Consider the following 22,199-nt stretch of genomic DNA (forward strand, 5'->3'; position numbering starts at 1 on the left):
AGAAATGTATTCGCAGTGGCGAGTATAGAAAATCATCAGTTGAATAATGAAATGACGACAATTATAGTTTTTGTCAGACGGGGACTTGAACTCGGATTCCCCACTTATTCCGAGTGGTCGCCTTACCACTAGGCTATCTGAGCACGACTCAGCCCAGACCCAAACTTCCATATGTCGACAACCATGTGTCTGCAACCTGTGCTCATAAGTCCACTATGTATATTCCTATAGAGAGGAGACATTTTACTTGACAGTCACTTGCCAGATTTCGGCCGATAAATATGATAGTGCCGATGGTAGTCCATAGTCGCAACCGCGGACACGTTCCGTATATTTCATAATGGCTTTAGTCGCCGCATTGCCTGTTCCTTCGGACATGCATGCATGCTCAAAGAAACTTTGCTTCGTCATTCAGAGTAACACAAGTACTGCAATATCGTATTTATCCGCCGACACGGAGTAAGTAAAACGTCTCTTCTGTTCAAAAAAATGGCTCTGAGCACTATGGGACTTAATTGCTGAGGTCATCAGTCCCCAGAACTTAGAACTACTTAAACCTAACTACCCTAAGGACATCACACATATCCATGCCCGTGGCAGGATCCGAACCTGCGACCGTAGCGGTCGCGCGGTTCCAGACTGCAGCGCCTAGAATCGCTCGGCCACTCTGGCCGGCGCCTCTTCTGTACGGAAATATAATAGATGTACGAGTACATGCAGATTCATGGTTGATGACATGTGGAAATTTGGGGATGGCCGTGAGTTGTACACAGATACCCAAATAGTAAGGGGATCGCTTGCGATGAACGGTAAATGCTCAATCCGGCACAAATTTTTCATTGTCATCATTCCATTCTACAGTTGATGGTTGTCCATATTCGCAAGTGACGAATACATTTAGTGTATGAACAGAATATTGCTATGCCCGTCTTTTTTATGTGATTTGGACCAATTGATGTGTAACGTAGCCAGAGCCCTAGGTTACTCCGTGTGGTAATAGTCTGGTTGGGAGTTCGGAAGTAGTATCCAAGAGTTCTGTTGTCCAATGTTGGAGAGTAACGACGTGTAAAGGTATTAAAGCGTAAAGGCAGTATAAGTTTAGTACTCGTTAAAGAAAATGGAGGCCATGATTGTTTGCTCAGATACTACAGTTTCTTTACAAAACATATTCTTAGGAAACACTTGTATGGTCCTTATGTGAATACGTATCAAGCGTGTGGGAGCGATATTAACTCGGACTCTCACTGGACGTTGGAGTTGTACAAACACAAGTGGAATGAATGGAGGCTTGTTTTGAGTGGCTGGATTTCCCTTGCTCCACTTATAAATGTAACAGAAAGGGATTGGCTAGCAAAGTACAAAATACGCTGCGCTGTGCTCTGTATACCATCATGCGAGATATGTAGGTAGAGATAAATTTTATGGAACAGAAGGAAATATTTTAGGAAGTTACACATCAGAAACAGCTTTTCTCAGATCTGTAAAATGTTGCAGCAGAGAAATGACATCTGTGTAGTATATGAGCACAATTAAAAGTAAAATCCATAACAGTGATGAACTGAAGGGTAACAGAGGCCAAGCTGGTGGAGCCGGAACTAAATTTGAGAAAGTAAATGGAGGAAAATGCTTCGTCGTTTGCAGATTTCGCAATGTTGCAGAAACAGAAGTAATAGCATATGAAGAAGTCCAAGAAACATGTGACGTTGTGTGTGTGTTCATGAGGTTGTGATGTTGATACGAACATAACTGGTGAACACATACTTTGCGAATTATTTGCGGTAAGGAAACGAAAAAGAAGTAGTAAATAAAGAGGCTGTCTTCAGGTGCCACGTGATGGTTGCTTTAAGTGGATGGTTTGACACACTCGTTTTTAAATAAATTCACTTTGGTAAACATCAGCTATAGGTACACAGGCGACAACATGCGCTACGTAATATGTTAGAAAATACCCCGCACAAAAGCGGGATTTTTCTGGTTCTGATAGTGACAGTGTTCAGTGTTTTGAACAGCGCTTGGGCTGCCATTTGAATGCACACCGGAAGGATCCTCTTGGTGTTACTATCCTACAGTACAGTGTCAGGACGATTCCTTAGACAACCCAAAAAAGTTTTTTACCAGTTTTTCGTACCAAACCGAGCCACGGTTTGCAAGACGGCTATGCACAGCAAATGGCTGAAATTTTCACTATTTTTACGGTAACATCCCGATCCTGAACAAGTTTGAAAATTGTCTTGATATCTTCTTCCATTTCTGAGATACAGAGGTTAAAAGTTGCCCCACTTGTACACGTAAAATACGCACGTTAAGTCTGGTATGAGGCGAAAACATAGTTTATACAGTGACACAGGACAGAGAAATATGAGCACCGAAGCGCTCGGCTTCGTTTCACATTTTTCCCAGCGCTACACCATGCTGCCTGAGCGCGAGAAAGACGAGGGAAAAACTGAAAACGAGCCAAATTCAGATGCTACTACTTGATTTTACATTTCAAATTTCTCAAACAAAATAAAACCAAACAAAATGTTCAGTATCATTTATTTTCGGTGTGCTGAAGACATAATAACTTTTCTGGTACAACCCGTTGTCATGCGGACAGACAAAGATAATTTCGCAGAGTATTGCACTCAAGTTGCCACCTAATCGTGAGGTATTTAGTTTCTTACATGGGAAAATATCTTTCACACAAATATGTCGACTGCAAATTGTACCAATTTGGCAACCTCGTTAGGCGGGCTTGGCAACTCTATCTGAGGGAAGAAATGTAGACGTACTGGGCAATTTTAACTTAAAATGGTTCGTCATCAGAACTGGAATTACGTTGCGTGTTAATCACTAACAATTGTACATGCGCTGGGGTGATTTCAACTGAACTGGTAAACAATCTCGAAATCATGTGGAAAACAGGTGTAAGATTGAAAGTGTCCTCAAAAGCTTTATAAAACTATGCTTTTAATTATTTGAAGGGCACAATGAATTCTCCAAACTTCACGTTTTCTTGAACGATAGTTAGTTTCTGGACTGTCTTTGTCAGAATGTGTCCCTTCTACAACGAGATTTTCTTTTGAAATGCATGTCCATCAAATTAGTAAGAAGTTACATGCACGCTTTCTTCCCTCACAAATGCAACAACAGCGAGTTTTAAAATGAAAAACTATTCCAGGAATGCCCATTGAATTAATCAGCTTACTTTGCAGTAATATACTCGTAAGTCTCTATACTCTTCGCTCAGTTCCGTTGAAAACAGTTGCAACTGACAATGCAATAATGCGTGCGACTTCAGAAATTTTACTATTCGTACCACCAATTTCTTCACGTGTTCCAGGCCTGCAAATTTAGCACGAAGTGTTTTTTGGTGTACAGAAAAATGAATCCAGTCAGTCGATCGTTGTAATTTTTTTCTCTTTCACTTTCAACTAAATCTTTAAATTCTTTCTGCATAGTATTGTAATGTCAATTCATGGAAAATATGCAGTACTCGTCGATTATGCGATCTGAGAATTCTCACCCCTCTCTTGAATTCCCATTCATTTTAAAGAATTGCGACGACAGATCGCTAGACCGCCTCTTATTGTACAAACAGCCACCGGACCTGTGAAAGCGTTCTTCATACTATGAACAAACAGCGAAGGTTAAACAGCGCTGACAGCACGATTCGAGAACACTCAGAGAGTTGTACCGACCGAAAAATGCTGGACCGCAATGCTAGATAAAATGTTGCGCTGTTCCGGGTATTGATCAACGGCCTTGCCGCAGTGGATACACCGGTTCCCGTGAGATCACCGAGGTTAAGCGCTGTCGAGCGCGGTCGACACTTGGATGGGTGGCCATCCAGACCGCCATGCGCTGTTGCCATTTTTCGGGGTGCACTCAGCCTCGTGATGCCGATTGAGGAGCTACTTGACCGGTAGCGGCTTCGGTCAAGAATGCCTTCATAACACCGGGAGAGCGGTGTACTGACCTCATGCTCCTCCTATCCGCATCCTCCTCGCGGAATGACACGGTGGTCGGATGGTCCCAATGGGCCACCTGTGGCCTGTAGACGGAGAGGTTTTTTTCTTTTTTTTTCCAGGTATTTCTGAGAAGGGCCGAGCAAAGACGAGTTACAGGCTAGACCCGTGGCCCGCACGTGCTACGTACGTGATATTACGGCACGCCGTGGCCAGCCCTGCTGTGAGGATTCTGAAAAGCCCTTCTTGTAGTGCTGAAGCCCATGCAAAATTTTCATGCACGTGAACTCCTGTCGGAGACATAAAATTAGTTTTCCTTTATTTCACATGAATACACTATCAAAACTTCACTGAACCTAAAGAGAGTGGGCAAATGGGATTGGATGGGTATGAGCGACATACAGTGATGGTGTAGTGGGTATGAGCGAGTTAAGTTAGGAGAACTCGTGGGAATGAGAGGTAAATTGCATATCAAAAAGACCGAGAATACGTTTGCATGCCAAAATATTTGGGGACATTTTTAAGGTGCTGCGGAACAGAATGAGGCAGTTAGTACCTCACGTTTTAACTAGTCTTTTAAATAGGGTCACATTCTTCTTTCTTGTGTTCCGATAGGAGCATTTTTCCGCTGGTGCACAAATGTACTTACTATTTCCATATTACGGTTGACGGAAATTATTTTTCTTTATGTCTGAAATATTTCACTGGTTTGAAAGTGCACGTGTAGAAGCCTCCTGTGCTATGTTTCTCAGTGGAAACTGTGTCACTGAAAATTTGTTACCGTGTGTGAGGGAGACGCTTTTGAGACGCAGCGAGCTAGTGCCGGATACTTGGGCACGGAGGGGAACGCGGGCTAGAAGGACTGCCGGTCTGGGACGTGGGACGTGGGTGGGGGTGACAAGGGCCGGCGTGCCGCAGTTAATCCCGCCCTCTGTGGCCGCAAACCCGATTTGTCGCGGTCGCGAGTGCAAACAATTATCCCGGCAGCCCGGCGGGTCGCCTCCCACGAGCCCCTGCCCTGCTTGTCAAGCGCCGGGGCCGCGCCGCATGGGGAGCCCTCCTTGCGCCAGTGGAGAACACACTTGCAGGCTACTAGCTGCTCGGAAGAAACCTTCACCTTTTAGCTGGAGAATTCCATTCGTTTCTCCACTGGAATATTTCTTGTTTACAATACTGAGATCCCCTGCTATACCCGCAGGATAATCTGTGGAAAGCGGCCAAGATGAGTGGCTGTCAGTTGCACTCGAACATACTACTTTATTCATTTGACAAACATAACAAGAGTAAGGAAAACATTAAAACCGAGCAAGCCAAACATTAATTTTAGAACTTAATTCTCGGCTAAATGCGCCATTCAATCTAACGCCTCAAGGGAAAAACAACTTTAGTTTAAAACCGGCTGAAGGCCAATCGCTTAAAACTCAAAAACAATAATTTGAATTTTAAAAGGCAGCAGGCCTCATCTTAAAATATTTCTCTGAATTAGGCTGAAGGCTCAAACAATTTCGCGCCTTAAGGGCAAAACAACTTTAATTTTAAATCCGAGCGGTCTAAGGCTCTGCAGTCATTGACTGTGCGGCTGGTCCCAGCGGAGGTTCGAGTCCTCCCTCGGGCATGGGTGTGTATGTGTGTGTGTGTTTGTCTTTAGGATAATTTAGGTTAAGTAGTGTGTAAACTTAGGGACTGATGACCTTAGCAGTTAAGTCCCATAAGATTTCACACACACACAGTTTAAAATCGGCTAGAAGCCATACACAAACAAACAACAAGGACAAATAAGGAAAGGCAGTACATCAAACGGCGCTCAGAAGTTTCCAAGGGTTACCTGGAATCCAAACATTAACGCTCGCTTAGGCGAGACAGGCAGTCGGTCCAACAATTCTCAATTCGACGGCAACCCAACCGACAGAGAGTCAACAGAGCAAGCGACAGGATAACTTCCGCTCCACCCGACCAGCACACAACAGGGAGTTGAATGGAACAACGGAGAAGGTATCGGCGCCCACAACGAATTACACTTTCGACTGTCAAACTACACGCCGTGCCGGACAGTCACAACACGACGAGGAAACTAAACTGCCTGAATTTACGTCAACGCCCAGGGCAGGTAATCGGAGCGTTAACGGCCACAAGGCAGAAGATTCCGCTCGTGCACTTCAATTCCAAAATAATCAAGCTAAGTTAAACTCCACAGGAGGGCGGATAGAATTTCGCCAACTTGAAAACACGTTGTTTCTCGCAGGAATGTCCCAACAGCCCACAACGAAATTCGAACGACACAATGTGAACAGTTGGGGCTGGCTGGTAGATTAAGTAAAGATTCTGCATGGGAGCTTAATTAAAAAGGAAAGACTAATATTAATGAATAAATGCAATAATTTTACTAACTGTGTGACCGTTTACGAAGTCTCGTAACCGGTTGGCCCTGACTATTATTAGCACGCAATCTGACTGCATAAAATAAAAATAAAGAATGACAAGAAATTTCCATTAATACAATTGATTAATTAAGCAACTATAAAAGCTACGAAAGAACAAAGCACAAGTGTAACTGTTCTGTGTCTGGTACTGTGACTCAACATACATGTATCTGGCTCGGTTCTTTCTCAATACGACAAAATATTTTAAACACCATTTACAATGAACTAATTTAAAAACGAGAAATACTATAATTGCTCGTAGAAACCAGAATTATAAGTTTAATAAATGAACACGAGCCAGATGCTTCCTTCACTGTACCTGTGCCCAAGAGGGACTGTTATTAAAGAAAACTGTCGGAAAGTTCATGTGTGTCGCTAGCGGTCGGCGAGCACTGGCTGTCTGCGCCTCTCCGGGGCTCCGTCCGCTACTTCACTGCTGCTGCGTCCCGACTGCACTGCTGGTCCGTCCCGAGCTGACTGCCAGACACACGACGACCCGGAAATACTATCCGTCAGTGCACTTATCGATGCACGCTGCTGCTGCCGCTCACGGGCAAGTAAGGCAGGAAGTTAGTGACGCCAGTAAATGGAATAAGAAAACGAGGCGGTGATACCGTAATAGAAGATGACAAACAATAAATGGCGTGAACATGAGCAGTCCACACCACTAGTGCAGTGTGCAGCGGAGTAGTGGGGGAAGGCCTACTAGGCACGGGCCTAGAGGCGGCTCCTTAAGAGGTGCGTCAGTTTTTGCTCTGTACTCATTTTAACCTTTTATGTTTTAAAATAAAAAGTTTTAATATTGTTAAACAACTTGCTAGTTTAAATCAGCCTTAAGAACGAAATTCGACAATACAAGCTTGGAAATATGCATAGTTTCCTTGGTGACTGAATTGAAAATTGTCATTGGGTTTCTGTCTGTTATCATCTTCACTATTGTTCAAAACATTTTGAAGTAAGCTGTCAGGACGACAAACTACAATACAACGTTTGAAACGTTATTATTCAGAGAATTTTGTAGGTTTCTACTTAACCCTACCATATTTTTCCCGTGAAAATACAGGGACCCCTGAAAAGCTGCGATAAACTAATCAGCAATGTCTTAAATACTATAACATGTGTGGGCATCAGTATGTAAAAGCCAACTCCACTTAAATTTCTTTTGGAAATTACGGGGAAGTATCAAGTCAATTCTCCATTACTGTAACTAATGTGAAAGCTCTGTGGTCTTCGATATCTGAGCTATGATTTAATGACACCCGTTTAACAAAACATGTTGATACTGGGAATGTTTTATACTTTTAAACACATGTTTATACAAAAAGAACATAAGCAGAATATACAATAATGTGTGAAATGCACTTCACAAAAGTTTAAAAATTTTATTTATTTACTTAGTTATTCTTTATGCCGAAAAAAGAAAAACTAACCAATGTTCCCAGAATGAGATTTTCACTCTGCAGCGGAGTGTGCGCTGATATGAAACTTCCTGGCAGATTAAAACTGTATGCCCGACCGAGACTCGAACTCGGGACCTTTGCCTTTCACAGGCAAGTGCTCTACCAACTGAGCTACCGAAGCACGACTCACGGCCGGTACTCACAGCTTTACTTCTGCCAGTACCTCGTCTCCTACCTTCCAAACTTTACAGAAGCTCTCCTGCGAACCTTGCAGAACTAGCACTCCTGAAAGAAAGGATATCGCGGAGACATGGCTTAGCCACAGCCTGGGGGATGTTTCCAGAATGAGATTTTCACTCTGCAGCGGAGTGTGCGCTGATATGAAACTTCCTGGCAGATTAATCCTGGCATTATAATCTGCCAGGAAGTTTCATATCAGCGCACACTCCGCTGCAGAGTGAAAATCTCATTCTGGAAACATCCCCCAGGCTGTGGCTAAGCCATGTCTCCGCAATATCCTTGAAGGTAGGAGACGAGGTACTGGCAGAAGTAAAGCTGTGAGTACCGGCCGTGAGACGTGCTTCGGTAGCTCAGTTGGCGCCGGCACGGTAGCTCAGCGTGTTCGGTCAGAGGGTCAGCAGCCCTCTGTAACAAAAAAACTGAGCTAATCGATCAACAACGAACTTAAAACGGATGTCTTACGACGTCCGCGCCGAGCAGATGCAACGAACAAACGCGAACAAAATGAGATTAAAAAAAAAAAAAAAAAAAAAAAAGTTGGTAGAGCACTTGCCCGCGAAAGGCAAAGGTCCCGAGTTCGAGTCTCGGTCGGGCACACAGTTTTAATCTGCCAGGAAGTTTCATAACCAATGTTCGTTTGTCTCATTTATTGTGCTGCAGCATGCACGAAATCAAAGTTCCCACTCTGTGCAGTAGAATAGCACATGGCATTGCAAATTTTGTATTAAACTTCTTAATTAACCTTTTTTCCTTCAAAAAATCAAATGGCTCTGAGCACTATGGGACTTAATTTCTGAGGTCAACAGTCCCCTAGAACTTAGAACTACTTAAACCTAACTAACCTAAGGACATCACACACATCCATGCCCGACGCAGGATTCGAACCTGCGACCGTAGCGGTAGCGCGGTTCCAGACTGTAGCGCCCAGAACCGCTCGGCCACTCCGGCCGGATTTCTTTTTTCGAGGAAAGGTTATCTTTATTTTATGTTGGAACAAAAGGTGCATTTTCATGTAGACATTACATCAGTGTTCACACAAATGTCAACACATCACATTAACTGTCAACAAGACTACTTGAACATTGTAGTCTGTCTTCTCTGCCCACAGAAACAGCTAAAATGTATATAAGAATATGTGGGATAAGAGTCGATCCAGCACACCTCATTGACAGAAACTGCAAAAATTATCTGCTTTTTAAATTAGAAAGACAGTGTCAAGAATATTCAGAACATATTTGCGTCCGAGCTAAAATTCCGGCGACGCGGAAAACAGAACCCTAAAAATGGTTCAAATGGTTCAAAAGGCTCTGAGCACTATGGGACTTAACATCTGAGGTCATCAGTCCCCTTGAACTTAGAACCACTTAAACCTAACTAACCTAAGGACATCACACACATCCATGCCCGAGGCAGGATTCGAACCTGCGACCGTAGCGGTCGCGCGGTTCCAGACTGTAGCGCCTAGAACCGCTCGGCCACCCCGGCCGGCCCCTAAAAATGGGCTGTCCCGTTTTCTGTACGGGACGAATTCAAGCCGGCAGGTGTGCTTCTGCCATTCACTGACAACAGAGAAACAGGCTACAATGCAATTAAATTATTCTGCATTGTCATTCTTTCATAGCACAGTTACGTCGAGTAGTCCGATCTGGTCAGTTTATCGCTCCGTGATTAAAGGAAAAATCTTTGTGCTGGTGTGCCGTGTTCAAAGTAAATAGCTTTGTGCCTATGTGTTTTGTAGTACGATTGGAACTGGGTGCAGTCTTTCTTTCTTTCATTCCTTCTACAAATGTTTTCTTTTGTTTTGACTGTTGGTTGACAATTATGTAAGTGGCTTAACATCAATAAAAGTGAAAAAAGCAAACGTGCAAAATTAAGTGGGGCAGCATTTCGGAAATTATCGAAGGAAAGGAGAGAACGAGAAGCCAATGTTCTAAAAATACTTGGCAGAACAGATAAATTTTTTCCAAAAAAATGTTGCTGGTTCGACTTCGAGTTCAACTAGTATGGATGATATTTCTGGCACTGCAGCTGTTGTAAAAGAAGTAAATACAAACGAAATAAAAGATAAAAATGAAGAAAAGCAAATGGTTTCTGATTTCGAGTTTCACAAAAAACTAAGTATCAAGTCAGACATTACAAAAATAATAATAATAACCTCGTTAGTGATGATCCTGCAGAATGGTGTATCATTGAATCAACAATAGACATTTTCTCACAACGTGGCATTAATCAAAATCGTAACGGTGATTTTTCTAATTTAAGAAGCTCAATAGGCGGTAAAGCAAGATATTTGAACAAGAAAGTATTTTATCGTAAACTTTTAAATGGTGAATCAACTTTGCATGATTTTCTAGTATACTCCTGTAGCACCAGTGCCGTTTTTTGTGCACTATAATAATTGATTGAAGGTAAGGCTGCGTTTGTTACTAATGGGTTTGCAGATTGGAAAAATATTTCTAATATTTTTTCTCATCATGAGAATTAACTTGAACAGAAATCACTCTTAACAAGAAAAAAGTCACTCGGAACAATAGATAACCATTTCGAGTCATATGTTGAGACAGAAAAAATGTACTGGCGCAGTGTGTTGAAAAGGGTGTATGCAGTAGTGAAGAAGCTAACAAGTCGTGGACTTCCCCTACGTGGATACGCTGAAAGACTCCATTCATTACGTAGTGGTCAATTTATTATGTCTCTTGAACTTATAGCCGAGTTTGATCCTTTTCTCGCACAGCACATAGAACGATATGGAAATCTACGGCAGAGACATACAAGTTATCTTTCTTCAACAATCTGTGATGAAATAATAGAGCTTCTTTCTGAACGAATAAAAAGAATTATCATAAGTGAAACGAAAAAGGCCAAATATTTCTCTATAATTGTAGTTTCTACAGCGGACATTTCACATAATGAGCAATTGTCTTTTACATTAAGATATGTGAACGAGAACGGTGAAGCTGTTGGACGTTTTCTTCTGTTTTTACCACACCCGGGACACAAGTCGCAAAACTTAGCTGAGGTCGTACTGAAATTCCAGTCTACAAATTCCACTGATGTTGCTGGCTGTAGAGGTCAGTCATATGACAACGCAAGCAATATGTCAGGAACGTACACTGATTTGCAGGCACGCATTAAACAACGAAATCCGAAAGCGCATTATGTGCCTTGTGCAGCACATTCTTTGAATTTAGTTGGCACTAGTGCTGCAAGCTGTTGTCGAGAAGCATCTTCACTTTTCAATGTAGTGCAAAACCTTTATAATTTTTTCTCTGCTTCCACAAAGCGCTGGGATAAACTTCTTTCTTTGATGAAACCAGGAAACAAAACGGTAAAGAGTTTATAAAAACACGTTGGTCAGCAAGAGAGGAAGCGCCTGTAAGTCTGTATGAAACGTGGGAGGGCGTTATCAATTCCCTCACACATATTGCCAATAATATGTTTGAAAAACCACTTGTGCGAAATGAGGATCAGCAGACTTGAAACAGCATTCATGATGACAGTTTGGAAGGACATACTCCAGAGATTTAATAGCGTAAATCTGAAATTGAAAAGTGTAAATACTGATATTAAATAGTACATGAATTGTATGAATCACTTGAACGATGTATGGTATCTATTCGTGGCATGTTCGCCTATTATGATAATAAATCCATGGAGACTGTGACTGATATAGACTACGAATGCACCTATAAAAAGGTCACGAAAACGCAAACTTCATCATGACGAAGAAGCGGCCTCTGAAGAAGTTTTTCTGACTGGAAGGGAAAAATTTAGAGTGGAAACATTTCTCCCAGTACTTGAACCCTTGTAAGCCGAATTAGTGAGGTGGAAGGAAAGCTATAGAACACTGTTGGACTTCTTCACAGTTTTCAGTAACCGTAAGAACAGTTCCCCTGGCGATACTGGTGAACGTGCAGCAAAAGTCCAAGCGACATATGACACAGATTTAGAGCCTTCCTTTATTAGTGAATGTGTGCGTTTCGCGGAACTTTTAAAATTTTCTGAGATTAGTGATATACCAGAAGAAATGAGAAATTTTTTTTACGAAAAGAGAGGTTGCAGTCCGTGTTTCCGAATGTATGTGTGACACTTACAAATTGTTCGGCTGAACACTCGTTTTGGGCTCATAAAAGACTGAAATCATACCTGCGTTCTACGTTGTCTGAGGAGAGATTGAACGCCTTGTCCATTCTTCACATCGAATCCGATCCCCTAACTGATAACCGTCTGAACTATGAAGATATGATCAATGGGTTTTCTGCCGTCAAAGCCAGACGCAAACTTTGCTGACTGGTTCAAATGGTTCAAATGGCTCTGAGCACTATGAGACTTAACATCTGAGGTCATCAGTCGCCTAGAACTTAGAACTACTTAAACATAACTAACCTAAGGACATCACACACATCCATGCCCGAGGCAGGATTCGAACCTGCGACCGTAGCGGTCGCACGGTTCCAGACTGAAGCGCCTAGAACCCATCGGCCATACCGGCCTGCTGCTGACTGGTGAATTTGTTTATTTATTCATATTATTTTAAGATTTTAAGATTATAATGTGATTTTTATTATAACTTAGAGTACATTCAATGGATTTACAAACAATACATTGCGTGTTTATTTTACAGTTGCCGATGGCAGAACGCGGAACTAAACCTCGTTTACGTGCAGACGTGACCGAAGGCGCCCGAAAATACTAAACAATACCCGAATAACGCAGGCTGCTCAGCGCTGTACAGTCAAGCCATACTGATACTGTAGTATATTTATTACAACTGATGCGTATTCTTGCTGTCTGTTGAAATGTATAGTTATCGCGGAAATATACGTTATCGGAGATGACAAAGTGGTACTAAATAACGTACTTAAGTTCTGTCGATAAATCCGTAAAAGCTTTGCTAATACCGTTAGAAAGAGCTGTGGTGAGAGCAGTAGCTGCAGTACAAAACGGTTCAGCCCTTACATGGATTAAAGGTATTGTTACACTTATTATGCAGCATCTGGCTACACAGACCCTAATGCTTTACACGTTAACGATTAGAGTATAAAACAAATTTGATTTTTCCAAACTACTCTGTAAAATTATGTAATAGCAAATCCAGTTCTGTGTTTGTTCGTCTGTATTTAGTTGTTAGTTCGTGCAAGTTATTAAATTGTAAAACGACAGTTTTATTTTAATTTTGAACGCATCTCTGCAAAAGTACGTATTAATTTCTAATGTATGACACGTTCCCTTCAATTTTTAGATTGTAGTACAACTTCTTTATTTTCATTTTCAACGGTATCGTGTAAAAGAACATATTAATAGTGAATGTATAACAAAAATCCGTTATCTCCTACACGCTCTGCTGAATTTTTAAGCCATAAAAGAAAAGTTATTTTCCTTGTTTTCGTTTCTGTTGCCTTTCGACAGAAGAATGTGTTAACATAATGCAGTTTTAAGTTTGTTTTACCCACTGCCATACAGCAAGTACAGCTCAGGAGCCATATTACATTTTGATTGAGCGCGACCAGACCGCTGACGCGTAATTCAGAACAATGATAGCAGAGTACGGAAACAGCTGACAGCGCTCCCACCCAAACCGGCAGTTCTGAAGTGATCGGGTAATAGTTATTATTTAAAACATGTTTCTTTTAGGAGTGGGGGGGGGGGGGGGGTGCGTATAATACGGTGTGCCTAGGGGCCCAGATTTTTAATTCCACGACTGGTGGAAAGGGATGGAGAGCCGTAAGATTAATAAAAGAGGCGATGTAGCGAAGACGGTCATTCCGCAAGTACCATCTAAAGATGAAGGCGAGGTACACCGTCGTAATATTGTGTTACTTAGACGACTTTATTAGGACTGTTTGTTTGTTTGTTTGTTTCACTGCCATCTACTCTCGCCTTTTGTTTGTACCTACAATAACTCAAACACCTTGTGTAGGTGTAGTTCCTTACGTCAATGCGTCGAGCAATCTATACGTCATTATCATGACATGACTCTTAATTCAGAATTTAATTCATGGTTAATTTAGGTTTAATGTCAGCGTACAGTATAGTTCAGTGTCTCGTAATATAACTATGTGTAAACTGCTTCTTATTAGAAGAAACCGGATTTTTAAGCAATAGTGTACTGGAAAAATTGACATTTGTTTTTTCCACTTATTTTTTGCATATACACATTGATGCTGCCAAACGTTTGATTGCTTTCTGAATTTTGGTCTGCATTCCACTAAGGGATATACCTTTACTATATAGCATGGACTTCATGGAGTCACTCTGTTTCCTATCACGAGCAAGCAATGCCTCTCTTTTTATAAGTTCCACTGTGTAAAATGTCGTCTGAAGTCACTAAAGTTACTGGATTTGGCCTAATTATTGACTTACAATGCGCAACAGAATCTGAAAACGCGGTTTCAGAGATAACGACCGCGGAATGAATTTCACTTAAACATTTTGCAAGGCATTTCTCAAGCATGAGAGCTATTGTCAATAACCACAGTAGGTGGAAAGTATTGGTGGAAAGCGTGTGAAGGAAAAGAGTAACAAACTAAATTCCATGACACAGACCATTTATTATCAGAGAGATATTCTCTGCCTGAATTTAACATTCTTTTAGCAAAGCGAAAATACCTTAGTAATATGGTTACATAACGGGATTGGATTCTTGACGTTGTCTCTTGTCATAATTCTTTCAGCAAAGGATCATGTCGTCAGAAGGTTGAAACACGGATGTTTTGGCGAACGCACTAAAACTCAAACATTCACTATAGGAGTGAATGAAAGCCACAATGAGATAAGTTCAGAATACCAAGAAAAACTATAATAACTCCCATAAATTGCAAGCTGTTGCCATCAAACCAGCTCAGTGACCATTCATGAGGTTCAAGAAATTTTTCAGAGTACAATGGAAAAGTCCTAACATAGGTATATAATGATATAATGTTATCCTCATAGAACCAGAAGGAAAAAAAAGCTAAGTTGAAATCAATAAAATTTACACACGAAAAATTTAGCTACGTGAGTCACATGATAATTGAAACACGTTAATGCAGCAATTACCAACAACTGTAGACGAAACGACTAACTGGAATCACAAATAAAGTGTTTTCTCCTACGTTCACCCAAAAGCACCACGTCTTACCAAACCATCATGCTCCGATCGACTTAAATTCAAAAATTTCTAAAACTACACAGACGTTGTAGTCGGGCACAACATGTCTGAGTGAGGGCAGAGGGCCGCCAATCGTCAAAAAGTAACACCGCGGCACGTACCGGTTTACAGTACAAAATTTGAACAAGAGTTCGGCGGAATGTTTCGTGGTTTGTGTGGTGGTCTAACGTCGGCTTTCAAAACTAAATTCAACGGACATTTCCACGGCTCTACAACAAGAACCAAGAGAACCATCCTGATTCCACATACCACAAGCACTTCCAGTCATACACACTGCTATATATCACACAGCTATCCATGATTAGGATTATGGATAAAGGATAACATAGGACGATGGTATGAAATAATAAAAGAATTAAAATCAGTTAAGTTCGTTCCCAACGCAATCCTTCTCCCAGGAATTAATATATGTTAAGCAAATAGTTGGAAAGAAATCTACTAAACTAAATGAAACTAGTTAATCAATACAAATAATAAGTTAATGAAAGGTGACCAGATGGGTAATGACAGGAAAAAACACTTTTGATATCAAATTAATATGCAAATTAATTAAATTGATCAATTAATTAGCCCCTACCCCCACCCATGAATGACGTCATGTGCATTCCCCAGCCAATATGTGGGTCCCCGCTCCCTCCCCCTCCACCAATTTCCGTTTGCTTTTGAGTCATCAATCTTCTGATCGGTTTGATTTGGTGTGGCACGAATCCCTTTCCTGTGCCAACCTCTTTATCTCAGAGTAGCACTTGCAATCTACGTCCTCAATGATCTGCTGGATATTTTCCATTGTCTATCTTGCTCTACAGGTTATGCCCTCTACAGCTCCCTCTAGTACCATGGAATACATTCCCTGGTGTCTTAACAGATGTCCTATCATCCTGACTCTTCTCCTTGTCAGTGTTATCCACATTTTCCTTTCCTCTCCAATACTGTGCAGAACTTCCTCCTTCCTTGCCTCATCAGTCCACCTAATTTTCAATATTCGTCTGTAGCACCTCATCTGAATTGCTTCGATTCTGTTCTGTTCCGGTTTTTCCCACAATCCTTATTCCACTACCATACAATTCTGTGCTCCTAACGTACACTGTCAGAAATTTCTTCCTCGAATTAATTCCTATGCTTGATACTAGTAGACTTCTCTTGGCCAGAAACGCCTTTTTTACAGTGCTGATCTCTTTTGGATGTCCTCCTTGCTTCATCCGTTATTAGTTATTTTGCTGGCTAGGTAGAAGAATTCCTTAACTTCATCTACTTCGTGATCCTCAATCCAGACGTTAAGTTGTTTGCTGTTCTCACTTCTGCTACTTCTCATTACTTTTATCTTTCTTCGATTTACTCTCAGTCCTGACCCTCAGTCAGACTGTTCGTTCCACTCAGCAGATGCTGTAATCCTTCTTCAGTTTCACTGAGGATAGCAATGTCATCAGCGAATCTGATATCGCTTTACCATGAGTTTTAATCCCATTCTTTAATCTTCTTTATTTCCGTTATTGCTTCTTCAATGTACAGATTGAACAGAAGCGCCTGAAGACTACATTCTTGTCTTGCATCCTTTTTAATCCGAGAACTTCGTTCTTGATCTTCCTCTTTTTCAAATGGTTCAAATGGCTCTAAGCATTGTGGGACCTAACATATGAGGTCATTAGTCCCCTAGACTTAAAACTACTTAAACCTAACTAACCTAAGGACATCACACACATCCATGCCCGAGGCAGGATTCGAACCGGCGACCGTAGCAGCAGCGCGGTTCCATACTGAAGTGCCTAGAACCACTTGCCCACAGCGGCCGGCCTTCCTCTTGTTGTTACCTCTTGGCCCTTGTACATATTGTATGTTACCAGTCTATCCGTATAGCTTCCTGTACGTTTATCAGAATTTCGTACATCGTGCTCCATTTGAAGTTGTCGAACGCTTATTCCAGGCCGACAAATGCTATGAACGTGTCTTGATTTTTCTTATTCTTACTTCCATTATCAACTGCATCGTCAGAGCTGCCTCTCTGCTGCCTTCACCTTCACTAAAGATATACTGATCGTCATCTAGCACATACTCTACTCTCGTTTCTACTTAGCCTATTGGTGGGAATTTCGAATTTTGATGGGAATTTCAGACGTTGGAGGTAAATTCAATTAAATGGTAGGAATTTCAAAAATTGTATGAATTTCTTTGTCCCAAGGCTGTGCCGACGTCCAACCCCATCCCTCACTCAGGAATCGGCGGGAAATTCAAAATGGCAGTGCCCTTTCCAGGACTTGAACACCGATCCTTTTGGACCAAGTTCCCCCCCCCCCCCCCCCCCCCCCCCCGCAACAGATGCAAACTGTCCAGGTGCAGGTGATGAACGTTAAGTTAGAGTTCATGATTTATTTTGGTTGGGAGACAGAAGTAAAGATGGGTCCTAACTACGTAATTAAAAGTTCTAATTACGCAAGTGTATGCATAGACCTAGACAAGGAGCACCTAAAATCGCAATGAAACTTAAGAGTTGACGTTGTCACAGGACTGGTGTTGTCCTGCTGCGACAAAAGTTCACAATACCACTCGAAATTAGTGGCAGACGGCTCCAACTCTACATAGTCTCACAAGCTGCGACATTGTCGTGAAAAACAGTGACCCGTATATGTAATAAGTTTCCTTTAGTTTACGTCTATGGTAACAATCTTTTTGTTAACAGATTACCGGTTTCGGTCTTTAATGACTTAGTTTTTAGGAAACAGATCTGATAATGGTCATTAAAGATTGAAACCGGAAATCTGTTAACAACAAGTTTGTGACCATGGACGTAAATTAAATAATAGCCTGGAGTGGAAGGTACTATCTTTATTTGTGATGGGAATTGTGTTCAACTGACTAGTTGCCGGAGTTGGACAGAGAGGAGTTTAATAAGTGTATTACCTTTAAGCATACAGCTGAGGACTGTGTCCATCGCTGTTTGACGCCAGAGTTCGGTACAGACGCATCCCGCTGCATTGATTGACAGTCACCCTGCAGCCCAGGTAATCGAAATTCAGGAAAGAGAACACATTCTACCACACACTGGACTCGCATTCGGGAGGACGACGGTTCAATCCCGCGTCCGGCCATCCTTATTTAGGTTTTCCGTGATTTTCCTAAACGCTCCAGGAAAATGCCGGGGTGGTTCCTTTGAAAGGGCACGGCCAACTTCCTTCCCCGTCCTTCCCTAATCCGATGAGACCGATGACCTCGATGTTTGGTCTCTTCCCCCAAACAATCCAATCCAATACATTCTACCACAACTGATAGAAAATGCTTCAGTGCTCTAATTACACATGAAAATTGGCGTCCCAAGAGATTGCACCAGGGAAGATGAACTAAGCAACTTAGAGCCACTAATATTTCCCTCTCCCAACCATAGGTAGGGATACGGGCCTAGTCTATCTTGTCACTGATGGTACACAAAGAGATCCATCTAGTGGCGGTGATATACTGTCTGCGGAACTCAGTCATAGATGGAAGCTTTCTGCAAGCTGTTAAATGTATTTCTCGGAAAGACTGGAACAACAACAAAATTCCAGAGAAGTCTCCAGATCGCTCTTTCAAATGGATGGCTGCTACCGCTTCTGCTTCCAGGCACACAATCCAGTCCCCAGCTGACTGACTGGAGGTCAAGGCAGTCCAGGCAGTCGGTCAGCGCCAACGAGGCTGACATACACAATAGTGCGCGAAACCAGCGTAGTGACAGTTACCCCGACAGCGGCTTGTCTGCCTAAACTGCAGCTGCAACAAACTATCCCCTACACTGCAGTGTACTGCCCCCGTATGCGCCCACCATTCTGCAATTAGAACACTTCACTGTAACCATTGTACTTAATGTCAACGCACCTCCTATAAGCAAGAGTCTGTTAAAAAAGGAAAACACAATTCCCGCGATTCTTATGTTATATTGTTGATTGAGTTTCCTTAAACTTGTGGCTTGACTTTTTTTGAGTTCATAAATATTTGATTTTTAACTGTTATTACTCTCATGTTGTACTGACACGTTCCACGATCTTGGAGATCGCTCCTCGATTTGGACCTACGGAACTTGGCATGTAAATAAATAAATAAATGTCCTGTTTCTAGGAACATAGGTGCAGTCCATTTTCTTTTAGTTTTGTGAACAAAATCTGTATAGTTTTTATGTTCGACTGCAGGACACAATTCACATCTCCCTCTCTCCCCGCCTCCTGTTATTTTGCGATGTCCAATGATGTGAAAGAAAAAAAAACTACAGCACTGCCACCGATTACAGGTGAATAAACTGCAGAGGTCAGTGATATACATGTGACAGATGTATTAACTTATCTCTCATCTCCGATACATGTCCACCCTGCGTACAATCGAGAAAAGCTTCCGTTGTTTTGCTGCGAAAACTATCGATCACTGCAGAATGTCCTTGTTATTTCGAAACTTTTATCTCTCTTACCTTCTGGTAAGCGGATTTTGTGCCTGCAAACAGAAGCGCTAAAAGCCGTTCGTTTGAAACAGCGATGTGGAGAGTTCTCCAGAATTTTGTTGTTGTTCCAGTCCTTCCGAGAAATACGTTTAACAGATTGCAGGAAGCGTCTAGCTGTGCCTAAGATCTGCAGACAGTACATCACCGCCATTAGATGGATGTCTTTGTGGACCATCAGCGACAAGACAGAACAGGCCTGTATCCCTATCTACGGTGGGGAGATGGAGGGAGAGGGAGGGATGAGATGCGGTATTAGTGGCTCTAAGTTGGTTAGTTCATGACCGTACATCGAGGAGAACACACGTGCAACTGCCGCCGCTCTCTCCCGGTGCAATCTGTTGGCATGACGATTTACCCAACCCTAGTACATATGTTGCATTATGACCCATTGATTACGAGTGCTGGTTTTTTCACGAATGTTTCGATGTGTAATTAGAACAGCGAAGCACTTTCTATTAGTTGTGTAGCGTGTATTGTCTCTCCTGAATTTCGATTACCTGGGTTGCAGGATGATTGTCGAGCAATGCAGCAGGATGCGTCTGCAGCAGGATGCGTCTGCAGCGAACTTTGGCGTCAAACAGCGATAGACACAGTCCTCAGCTGAATCCTTACAAGTAATACACTTATTAAACTCCTCTCTGTCCCACACCAGCATCTCGTCACTTAAACACAATTCCTGCCAAAATAAAGACAGTAGCTTAAACTCCAGCGTCTTTTCCGTCAGCTTGTAGGATCATCCTATATAGAGTATGAATTTTTTTCCCAGCAGGATAATACCAGTTTTATGACATCGTTAATATTTCAGCTGTATTGCGATTTTGGGAGCTACTTGTGTAGCACTCTTTTCGCAGTAACGTAATTAGGAACGACCTTCACTTCAGTTTCGCAATCAAAATAAATAATGTACACTAACCTAACCTTCATTCCTGCACGTGGACGGTTTGCATGTGCTGGGAGGGGGAGGGGGGGGGGGGGGGGAAGGGTGCACTTGGCCTGTAAAGACACGTGTTTAAGTACTGGAAAGGCCACCGCCATTTTGAATTTAGCCCCAGTACCCGCATGGGGGGTTGGGTGGGATGTCAGCACAGCCTTGGAACAAAGAAATTCCCGCCAATTTTGGAAATCACCACAGCTTCTTTGAATTTCTCGCTAAAATTCGAAATTCCCATAAAAATTCGAAATTGCCGCCAGTAGAGTTGGTTGATGAAGGGGAGGGAGAGCATTAGGGAGGGGGACGGGCGACCCGTGTGCCGGCTGGGGAAAGCACATGACGTCATCCGTAGGTGGGAGTGAGATTGGAATTGGAGTTGGACTGATTAATTGATCAATTTAATTAATTTGCATGTCAATTGGATGTCATAAGTGCCCTTAACCCACTACAAAGGTGACTGAGAGAGACATCTTTCAAAAGTAGTAAAATGTTACATTAGATCAGAAACAAATCTTATCAGGAATAAATATGTACGTAATACGCAAGAGTTTCCTGAACCCACCTATCAGCTGTCGATCGTGATCATGTTTTGGTATCAGTGACTGAATATAGTAAATGGTGGCTTCGTGAGATATATATTCCATACAGTAACAACATCTTCTCAAATAACATAAAAGCTGCGGCAGTTCATCTCCGAAACATCATCATCAAGGTGTCTTTATATGTGTGCTTTTTATCTGTTGTGTATGGCTTTAATGATAGACGGTTGTACTGGGGGAATACCGTTAAACGTAAGAAATGAAATGAAATTGTGGTAGGCTGTATGTATGTGTGTGTATCGCTATCCTACGTTTTAATGTCTTAAGAGGTACATTTATGTTTGTGCAGCTACCAGTGAGCTGTCAATGTTTTTTACATGATTCCTGTCGACCATTATAATATCGTGCAAATCGAGTATGTCACTGATGTATTTCAATATAGAGCCATTTGAAAATAACCGTACAACTGAAGTTGTTCAATAACGTAATATTAAAGAACATGATTACCACTAACTTGACAGGCGCGTCAGAACAGTATTGTTATTCAAGACTATAGTACGGCATCTGAGAAAATTGATCTGATTGTTGGAACATCCACTATTTTCACCATGTTTGGTATTATCTGACTTGCGTTTGTTCCGGCATTTAAAGAAATAAATGACTGCGAAACCATTTGAATATAATAAAGAGACTGTGGGAAATATAGCTGGTAATTTTACGTATCTTACAATTAGCGGTTGGAATATGCTGACTAGAAAATGCTCGGACAGACTGCATTGATGCGGAAGGTATCTACGTCGGCAAAGAGGATATTTTTTTGCCGAAAAAGGGCGTTTAAATGGCGGAACGAAAAATGCTCTCCATTTTTTCTTCAACGAGTTAAACAGTACAAAATATAATATTTTAAATGCTATGTTCTTGTCTCCCCGAAGCACGTTTTTCGCGAAATTTGCACGTGGTTCCCAATATTCAGTCGTAAGGAATTTAGGTGAACCACTGAATGTCGGTGGCAGTTTGATTCATGTCACAGCATTGCAAACGTGACTACAGCATAATACGGGTAAGAATGTATACCATTGTGGCTTAAACTAAACTGCATTTGTAGCACAGTTCTGA

General features: G+C 41.9%; 1 non-coding gene across 1 annotated transcript; it reads right to left on the minus strand.

Annotated features, from left to right (window-relative positions):
* Positions 1-7,874: 7,874 nt before the first annotated feature.
* On the minus strand, positions 7,875-7,949 carry Trnas-uga (transfer RNA serine (anticodon UGA)). The gene has a single exon. It is a non-coding gene; the product is annotated as a tRNA-Ser (tRNA).
* Positions 7,950-22,199: the final 14,250 nt, after the last annotated feature.

The sequence above is a fragment of the Schistocerca serialis genome, chromosome 8 (assembly GCF_023864345.2).
Source record: "Schistocerca serialis cubense isolate TAMUIC-IGC-003099 chromosome 8, iqSchSeri2.2, whole genome shotgun sequence".
Taxonomy (NCBI): Eukaryota; Metazoa; Arthropoda; class Insecta; order Orthoptera; family Acrididae; genus Schistocerca; species Schistocerca serialis.